General features: G+C 32.2%; 1 protein-coding gene across 17 annotated transcripts in view; it reads right to left on the reverse strand.

The window, feature by feature from the left end:
• The window catches only part of LOC139502002 (focal adhesion kinase 1-like), a 64,085-nt gene that overhangs the window by 55,966 nt on the left and 408 nt on the right, over positions 1-7,711 (reverse strand). For 16 of the 17 annotated variants that reach the window (XM_071291454.1, XM_071291521.1, XM_071291501.1 and 13 more), the window contains exon 2: positions 5,312-5,336. The gene's annotated coding sequence lies outside the window, so the exon portion shown is untranslated. Of the gene's footprint in view, positions 1-5,311; positions 5,337-7,711 lie in introns of those variants that run through there. The other variant, XM_071291549.1, reaches the window with a different exon arrangement.

The following is a 7,711-nucleotide window of genomic DNA, read 5'->3' on the forward strand; positions in this document are numbered from 1 at the left end:
AGTATATACTGGGTGAACTTTTATTGGGAGGTTAAAAACTATAAGTGACAGTGCAACTTTAGAAGAAATAAATGGGGAATGTGTCCACGGGACACAGAAGATGCCACCACTTGCATATATATATGTAAAACCATAAAAGGGCACTATCCTAGAACAGTTAAAGTGATCCCTTCTAAATTCAAACTTGTTAGAGTTTTATGGTAATATGCATTGTGTATATGATTTGGATGAGGCAAACTAAAGTTACAGAATAGAAAAAAATTGATGGACATTTTGTAAATGTTAAAGTGTGATATGTCTGCCATTAAAACAGATTGGAAACAGAAAGATACACAGAAAATATTTTTTATGATTAGATTAACAAAACTGTACCATAAATTTAGATCTTTCTCATTTTGGTAATTTATATCTAGGATTGTAAGAGTATCTGTGTCTCATTGGCACTCATACCACATCTTCCTATATCTATAAACAAGGATTGTTATATATTCAGAGGAGCAAGTCTGCTTGTTATAGAACTTTTAGTAACTGCAAATACTGTAAATCTAGAAATTATTGCATGCATTTATCATTTCCCTTTTCAAATAATAAACAAAAATGCAAGATTAACTAGACATTAGGCTACTTTTAATGATGTGAGGAAAACGATTTATTTCTTTACTATATATAGGACATGTGGTTGTCAACTGAAACTAAAACAATTGACCTTGACCTTTGACCTAGGAAGTTATACATACATCATGACATCCCTCGTGTGTACATGTCAAGTATAAACTTTGAAATCAGAACAGTACTCAAGATATAGAGACATGATCTTTACCATAGGACATGGGGTTGTCAACTAGAACCGAAGTTATTGACCTTGACCTCTTACCTTGAAAGTTGTACATATATTATAACACTCTCTGGCAATGGTTATTTTACATGTCAAGAATAGACTTTAAAATCATAATGGTTCTCAAGATAAAGAGCGGATACAATCTTTACATTGTAGGACATGGGGTTGTTAACTAGAACCAAAGTTTTTGACCTAGACCTTTGACCTAGGAAGTTGTACATACATTATGACACTCTCTGGTAATGGTTATTTTACATGTCAAGAATAGACTTTGCAATCATAATGGTTCTCAAGATATGAGCAGACATGATCTTTACCATAGGACATGGGGTTGTCAACTAGAACCAAAGTTTTTAACCAAGACCTTTGACCTAGAAAGTTGTACATTCATTATAACACTCTCTGGTAATGGTTATTTTACATGTCAAGAATAGACTTTGAAATCATAATGGTTCTCAAGATAAAGAGCGGATACAATCTTTACATTGTAGGACATAGGGTTGTCAACTAAAACCAAAGTTTTTACCTGGAACTTTGACCTAGGAAGTTGTACAAACATTATGAATCACCCTCTGGTGTTGGTTAATATACATGTCAAGTATAAAGTATGAAAATCATAACAGATCTCTAAATATAAAGCTAACACAATTTGTTACAGACAAACATCATGATCACTATAGCATAGGGCAACCCACCTCTAGGTGGAGCCTTAATTATTGAGATTTGAGTGAGATGCAGCATGGAAATATGTGTATCAGATATCAAAATGTAAATTCCTATTAAATTGCCATTGTCCCAGTCACACAATTTGCATTAATAATCAAAGTGCTTCAGAGCAGTGGATGGTAAAGATTCATTTTGCAGTGGAAACTTAAAATAAAACATTTTCATGTATCATGCATTGCAGTGAGGTTGTGTCAACTACAACAAGATGCTCCACAGGGTGCAGCTTTATACGACCGCAGAGCTTGAACCCTGAACGGTTGGGGCAAGTATGGACACAACATTCAAGCTGGATTCTTATTTATGAAATCTGAAATGAGAAAAATTGAAACCCCCCCCCCCCCCCCCCCCCACCCCCCCCCCACCATTTTTTTTCACATCCCCGTTTCCCTTATTCCAAAACTGATCTCAATTCAAATTTCTAATGGAGTTTGCAACAATAACTACTCATTTAAATACATCATATATTAAAATGTAAAAAAAGTGCTTGTTATCAAATGGTAAAGATTGTTTTAATTTATCAGTTGGTAGTAAAAGTGAATATACATTGTATATTGTATAAAACAATGATTTAAGTTGATTGAACTACTATTCTGGACAAAGAAAGATAACTCCAATTGAAAATTTCTTGCTATTGCACAATATTGTGCAATTAGATATTTCTTGCTATTGTGCAATACTGTGCAATTGAAAATACTTGCTATTGCACAGTACTGTGCAATTGAAGATTTCTTGCTATTGCGCAATACTGTGCAATTGAAGATTTCTTGCTATTGCTGAATACTGTGCAATTAAAAATTTCTTGCTATTGCACAATACTTAATATAATAATTTTGGATCCTGATTTGGACAACTTGAAAACTGGGCCCATAATCAAAAATCTAAGTACATGTTTAGATTTGGCAAAAGAACCCCAATTATTCAATTTTTGATGAAATCAAACAAAGTTTAATTTTGGACCCTTTGGGCTCCTTATTCCTAAACTTATGGGACCAAAACTCCCAAAATCAATCCCAACCTTCCTTTTGTGGTCATAAACCTTGTGTTTAAATTTCATTGATTACTATTTACTTATACTAAAGTTATTGTGCGAAAACCAAGAATAATGCTCATTTGGGCCCTCTTTTGGCCCCTAATTCCTAAACTGTTGGAACCAAAACTCCCAAAATCAATCCCAACCTTCCTTTTGTGTTCATAAACCTTGTGTCAAAATTTCATAGATTTCTATTTACTTAAACTAAAGTTATAGTGCGAAAACCAAGAAAATGCTTATTTGGACCCTTTTTGGTCCCTAATTCCTAAACTGTTGGGACCAAAACTCCCAAAATCAATCCCAACCTTCCTTTTGTGGTCATAAACCTTGTGTTAAAATTTCATACATTTCTATTATTTTCTAAAGTTATAGTGCAAAAACCAAATGTCTTCGGATGACGATGACGACAACGCCAACGTGATACCAATATATGACCAAAATTTTTTCAAATTTTTCAATTTTTGCGGTCGTATAGAAATGTATAAAGGAAGATAACTCTAATTTTAAATATTTCTTAAACAATGACATCACTGATATTTTTAGAAGATTCTAGATTCATGCAACATGCACAATTTATATAACTTTCTTGACGAGTATTGTTCTACACATACACATCTTTTTGTAATTTGAGTATCATGAGTATATATTTCAGTGACTTGTGTATATCAAAGTAGTGATATAATCTGGAAATTTGATGGTTGCCCAAAAAAAATCTAAATAATTTCTGAATTTAAAGTATACTTTTTTTAATCTATGTTTATTTCTTCCTCTGTGATATATTATCATGGGGTAATTTTTTTCCAGACATGGTATTTCACAGGTAGATTTTTTCCAGAGGAGTGAAAATTTACCTGTGAATACGGATAGTATGTACCAGTATATATTTTTCATTCCATATTTCACAGAACCTTGTGAAATAGAGTCCCATTAACTACTATGTATGTTACTCGCATACCTGACCATAATTATAAATGTTTCACAAAGGTAGAATAAATTTGCATAATTTATCAATCAAAGGGAGGTTATTATGAGCAATTTGTATGTTAAAGATATAAATATTATATTCCTGAATCTAGTTCATAGTGATTTTTTTTCTTGAATCTTATTTTTTATATTCATTTGTATAAAAAGATGACTTAAAACATGATTTAATAATTCAGAAAATATTTCACATGTAAATACTATCCAGTTGTTGAAATTGCTTTTGTTCCAATATAGTGATATGCTATGATTCATATATGATTTATATATATTAAATTAATCATGATATTATTTCACAATTATGATCTTTGAAATAACTTCTGGTTTTCTTTCATATGTTTTATGATAATTGTCTTTTTAAAAGAATATTTACTTGAATATTTTAGGATATTGAGTTTTTTTTAATAACTATTCAATAGTTTAACTACCTAGTTACAATTTCACGGTAAAGGAACAAATATCATAGGGAAATGGTTTCCTCCAGATAAAAAAATAAAAATTACTGTGACATTTTTTCCACCAGATCAAATTTCGCCCGGAAATAATTTTGCTTTACAATATCACTAATAATCATGCTGGTCGATCAGCATGAACACAAGAAAAAAATCTGAAACTACACACCCTTACTATGATTGTTCCCATTGAATATTGGCTACAATTAACCTGGTGGTTTTAGATGTATTTTTTAAATTTTAGATACAGACAGTGACATATGGTAGAGATCAAATGACTTACGCTGGCTCTTCAGGTCAGCTTATAAAAAAAAGAAATTAAATGCTCTTGCACACAGTACCTATGCTTTTAATATTGGTATCATAATGAAAGACATAAAATCAAAACCAAATGAGGATATTCATAGACAGTGATAGACAGACCGTTTCCTTTGTTTTTATTAAGAAAGTTTGAACAGGATCCTAAAATAACCATCAACATTACATGTGGTGCAAGATCATAATACATGTATAAGTATGTGTGATACTAAACCCCTAACGGGAAGGAATATGTGCCTGATGTTCATATGATGAAATCATAATCTTTCAGTCAGTTTAATTGAAGTCTGGAGCTGGCATGTCAGTTAACTGCTAGTAGTCTGTTGTTATTTATGTATTATTGTCATTTTGTTTATTTTCTTTGGTTACATCTTCTGACATCAGACTCGGACTTCTCTTGAACTGAATTTTAATGTGCGTATTGTTATGCGTTTACTTTTCTACATTGGTTAGAGGTATAGGGGGAGGGTTGAGATCTCACAAACATGTTTAACCCCGCCGCATTTTTGCGCCTGTCCCAAGTCAGGAGCCTCTGGCCTTTGTAAGTCTTGTATTATTTTAATTTTAGTTTCTTGTGTACAATTTGGAAATTAGTATGGCGTTCATTATCACTGGACTAGTATATATTTGTTTAGGGGCCAGCTGAAGGACGCCTCCGGGTGCGGGAATTTCTCGCTACATTGAAGACCTGTTGGTGACCCTCTGCTGTTGTTTTTTATTTGGTCGGGTTGTTGTCTCTTTGACACATTCCCCATTTCCATTCTCAATTTAATAAGTATGTGTTTGAAATATTGCAATAAACACCATCATATATATATATATCAAAAGTCAACTGAATGGTTGAAATCTGTTATTTTTCAGGATTCTATGGGTTAAGGCTTTAATGACCTGGGATGATACATGTAGGTTAATTTTGTATGATGGAAAAACAGGATCATCAATATTTCTTCATTAAATTATTCTTACCTTTATTTCTTTATAAACTACACATCTGAAACAGAGGAAAGATAAAACTTAATTTAAGTATATGAAAATAAATAAGGTTATCATATAATGATAAATATTGTAAGAACTTCAATCTCATTGTTACATGTAATATGTACAAGTTTGAAGAATTGAAACCGTCAGTATACATGTAGATTTAGACTTTATATTTAAAATTGATTAAAAAATTAACATCAATGTTTTATTAGATAAAGCACATTTATATTCGATATATATAATGCTATTTTCCAGGAGTATAAAATATATTCACACATAAAAACATTACAAATAATGTTACTACAGCATAATAGTTACTATATTTACAAGTTATAATATAACACTCTCATGTACAGATGTATAAATCACAATACTTTATAAACATAATTTATATCTGAAAAAAAAAAAGCATGGAAGAAGTGTCTTCACAAAGCATGGACAATGTTCTATGGCTGCAGGGATGGGGTTATTGAAAATGTAATTGTAATTAAGTGTAATGCATTACAATTTTCCATGAAATTGAACATGTTGAATTTAATGTGTAATTGAGCATTTTTTTTAATTACATGTAATAACTTAATTAATTACAACATAATAGCATGTAATCCTTAATTACTTTTCAATTACATTTCAATTACATTTCAATTACATGCACTTTTATGGTGTCTGTATGGCTGATTCACCTTTTCAAAGTTGGACAAGGTTAATCTATTGATACATCTTTTCAAGTGGGTCTCATTGGGGCATACCTGTCAACTGACCCGGATTCTGCGGGTGTGACCCGAGATTTTCACAATTCTGAGGGATCACCCGGAGCACCCGCCGGGTCATTGAAATAACCCGGAAATTCCGAAAATGACCCGATTTCACCCGTATTTCTTAGCCTTGAGATTGATTTTCATGACATAAGTAATATTCCTTTGAAATACCGGCAAATTCGTAATTCTTCCATGAACATGCAGTTCATCTAGCTATGTAAACTGTCAAATTAAGTGACCCATTAAGTGCATGGCTTCACTTGACAGCTTTGGTGTCAAACACACTGTTGATTAACACCAATTACTTTAGCTTTAGGTCGTAAATAAATTGCCCTGTTGTTTTACAAAGATATTTCAACTAAGAGTTACTTCCCCTTATTTGTCACCATTCAAAATTATTCCATATATTTACGTTTTATGGGTGAAAAAGATTAAATCATAATAATATAAAATTTCAAATACATATTAAAAAATAACTTTTCATTATTTTTATACCTTTATACAATTTTTAAAAAAAAGTTGAAAATTATTTTTTACATATATACTTCCTTTAACTGTATTACTATATTTTATGATAGTCTAATTTCCTTGTTAATTGAGAGATGAATGTTCATTCATGTAATACCTCTACATGGTATGTTTAAAGGCTAGAAGACTCATTTTAAAAATACATTTGAAAAATAAATTTTAGATGGTGACAAAAGTAAAGGACATAAGACTGTGATACACAAGTTAATAAAAATATTTAAAAGTGTAATGAAATAATAATAAATAAGATTTAAAATGACTTAACCAAGTGAACATGCATTGATGTTTTGGTATCTTTGATATACATTATAAGAAAATGTACCATAAATACTGAAATTCAGCTCGAAAAAGTTTGTACGCGTTATGACCTGAGATTTGATTCTTCAATGCAGGTCATGACCTGCATTTTCATCGTCACAGGTTGACAGGTATGCATTGGGGTCTAAGTGTGTCGTGGGAATGTTGATATTTTGTAAGCATGACACATTAAAGTCAAATTACTGTGCCGTGAAAATGGGAAAAAGAAGTCTTAAGGGACACAGGAAATAACCAAAAAAATAAGAATTACATAGTGTATGCGGGATACAGGAATCTGACAAAACAGTAGGTGGGTTCCGGGATCAGAACCCCCTAATGAGACCCCCTTTTAAGGTATGGACAATACATCATATGACATGGCAGTATAAATGGCTAATGCCAGTATAGAGGGGGGATAGGACCTTTATCGGGACTCCGGGATCGGGTGTTTTTAAGCTCGGGATTTCGGGATTGACCCTTTCAAGATCCGGGAATTCTTTTTTCGAGTTTCGGGACCTCGGGATTTCATGTTTTAAAGCCCCGGATTTCAGGATTTTGTGATTTTAAGCCCGGGATTTCGGGATCAGGATCCCTCCTATCCCCCCCTCAGTATAGATGTCGCGTCCCACATTGTTCAGGCCCACCATACTCCGTCTGTTGTTGAAAACTTAATTTTTGTTTATTCCATTTCTTAATAGATTTCTTTGCTAACTATGTAAATTTTGAGTAAAAATGAGGTAAAATTAGCCAAATTGCTTGCATGTTTCAGACCTGGGTGTGTTTTTCAGTAATACACTGTCAC

The sequence above is a fragment of the Mytilus edulis genome, chromosome 1 (genome assembly GCF_963676685.1).
Source record: "Mytilus edulis chromosome 1, xbMytEdul2.2, whole genome shotgun sequence".
In the NCBI taxonomy this organism is placed as follows: Eukaryota; Metazoa; Mollusca; class Bivalvia; order Mytilida; family Mytilidae; genus Mytilus; species Mytilus edulis.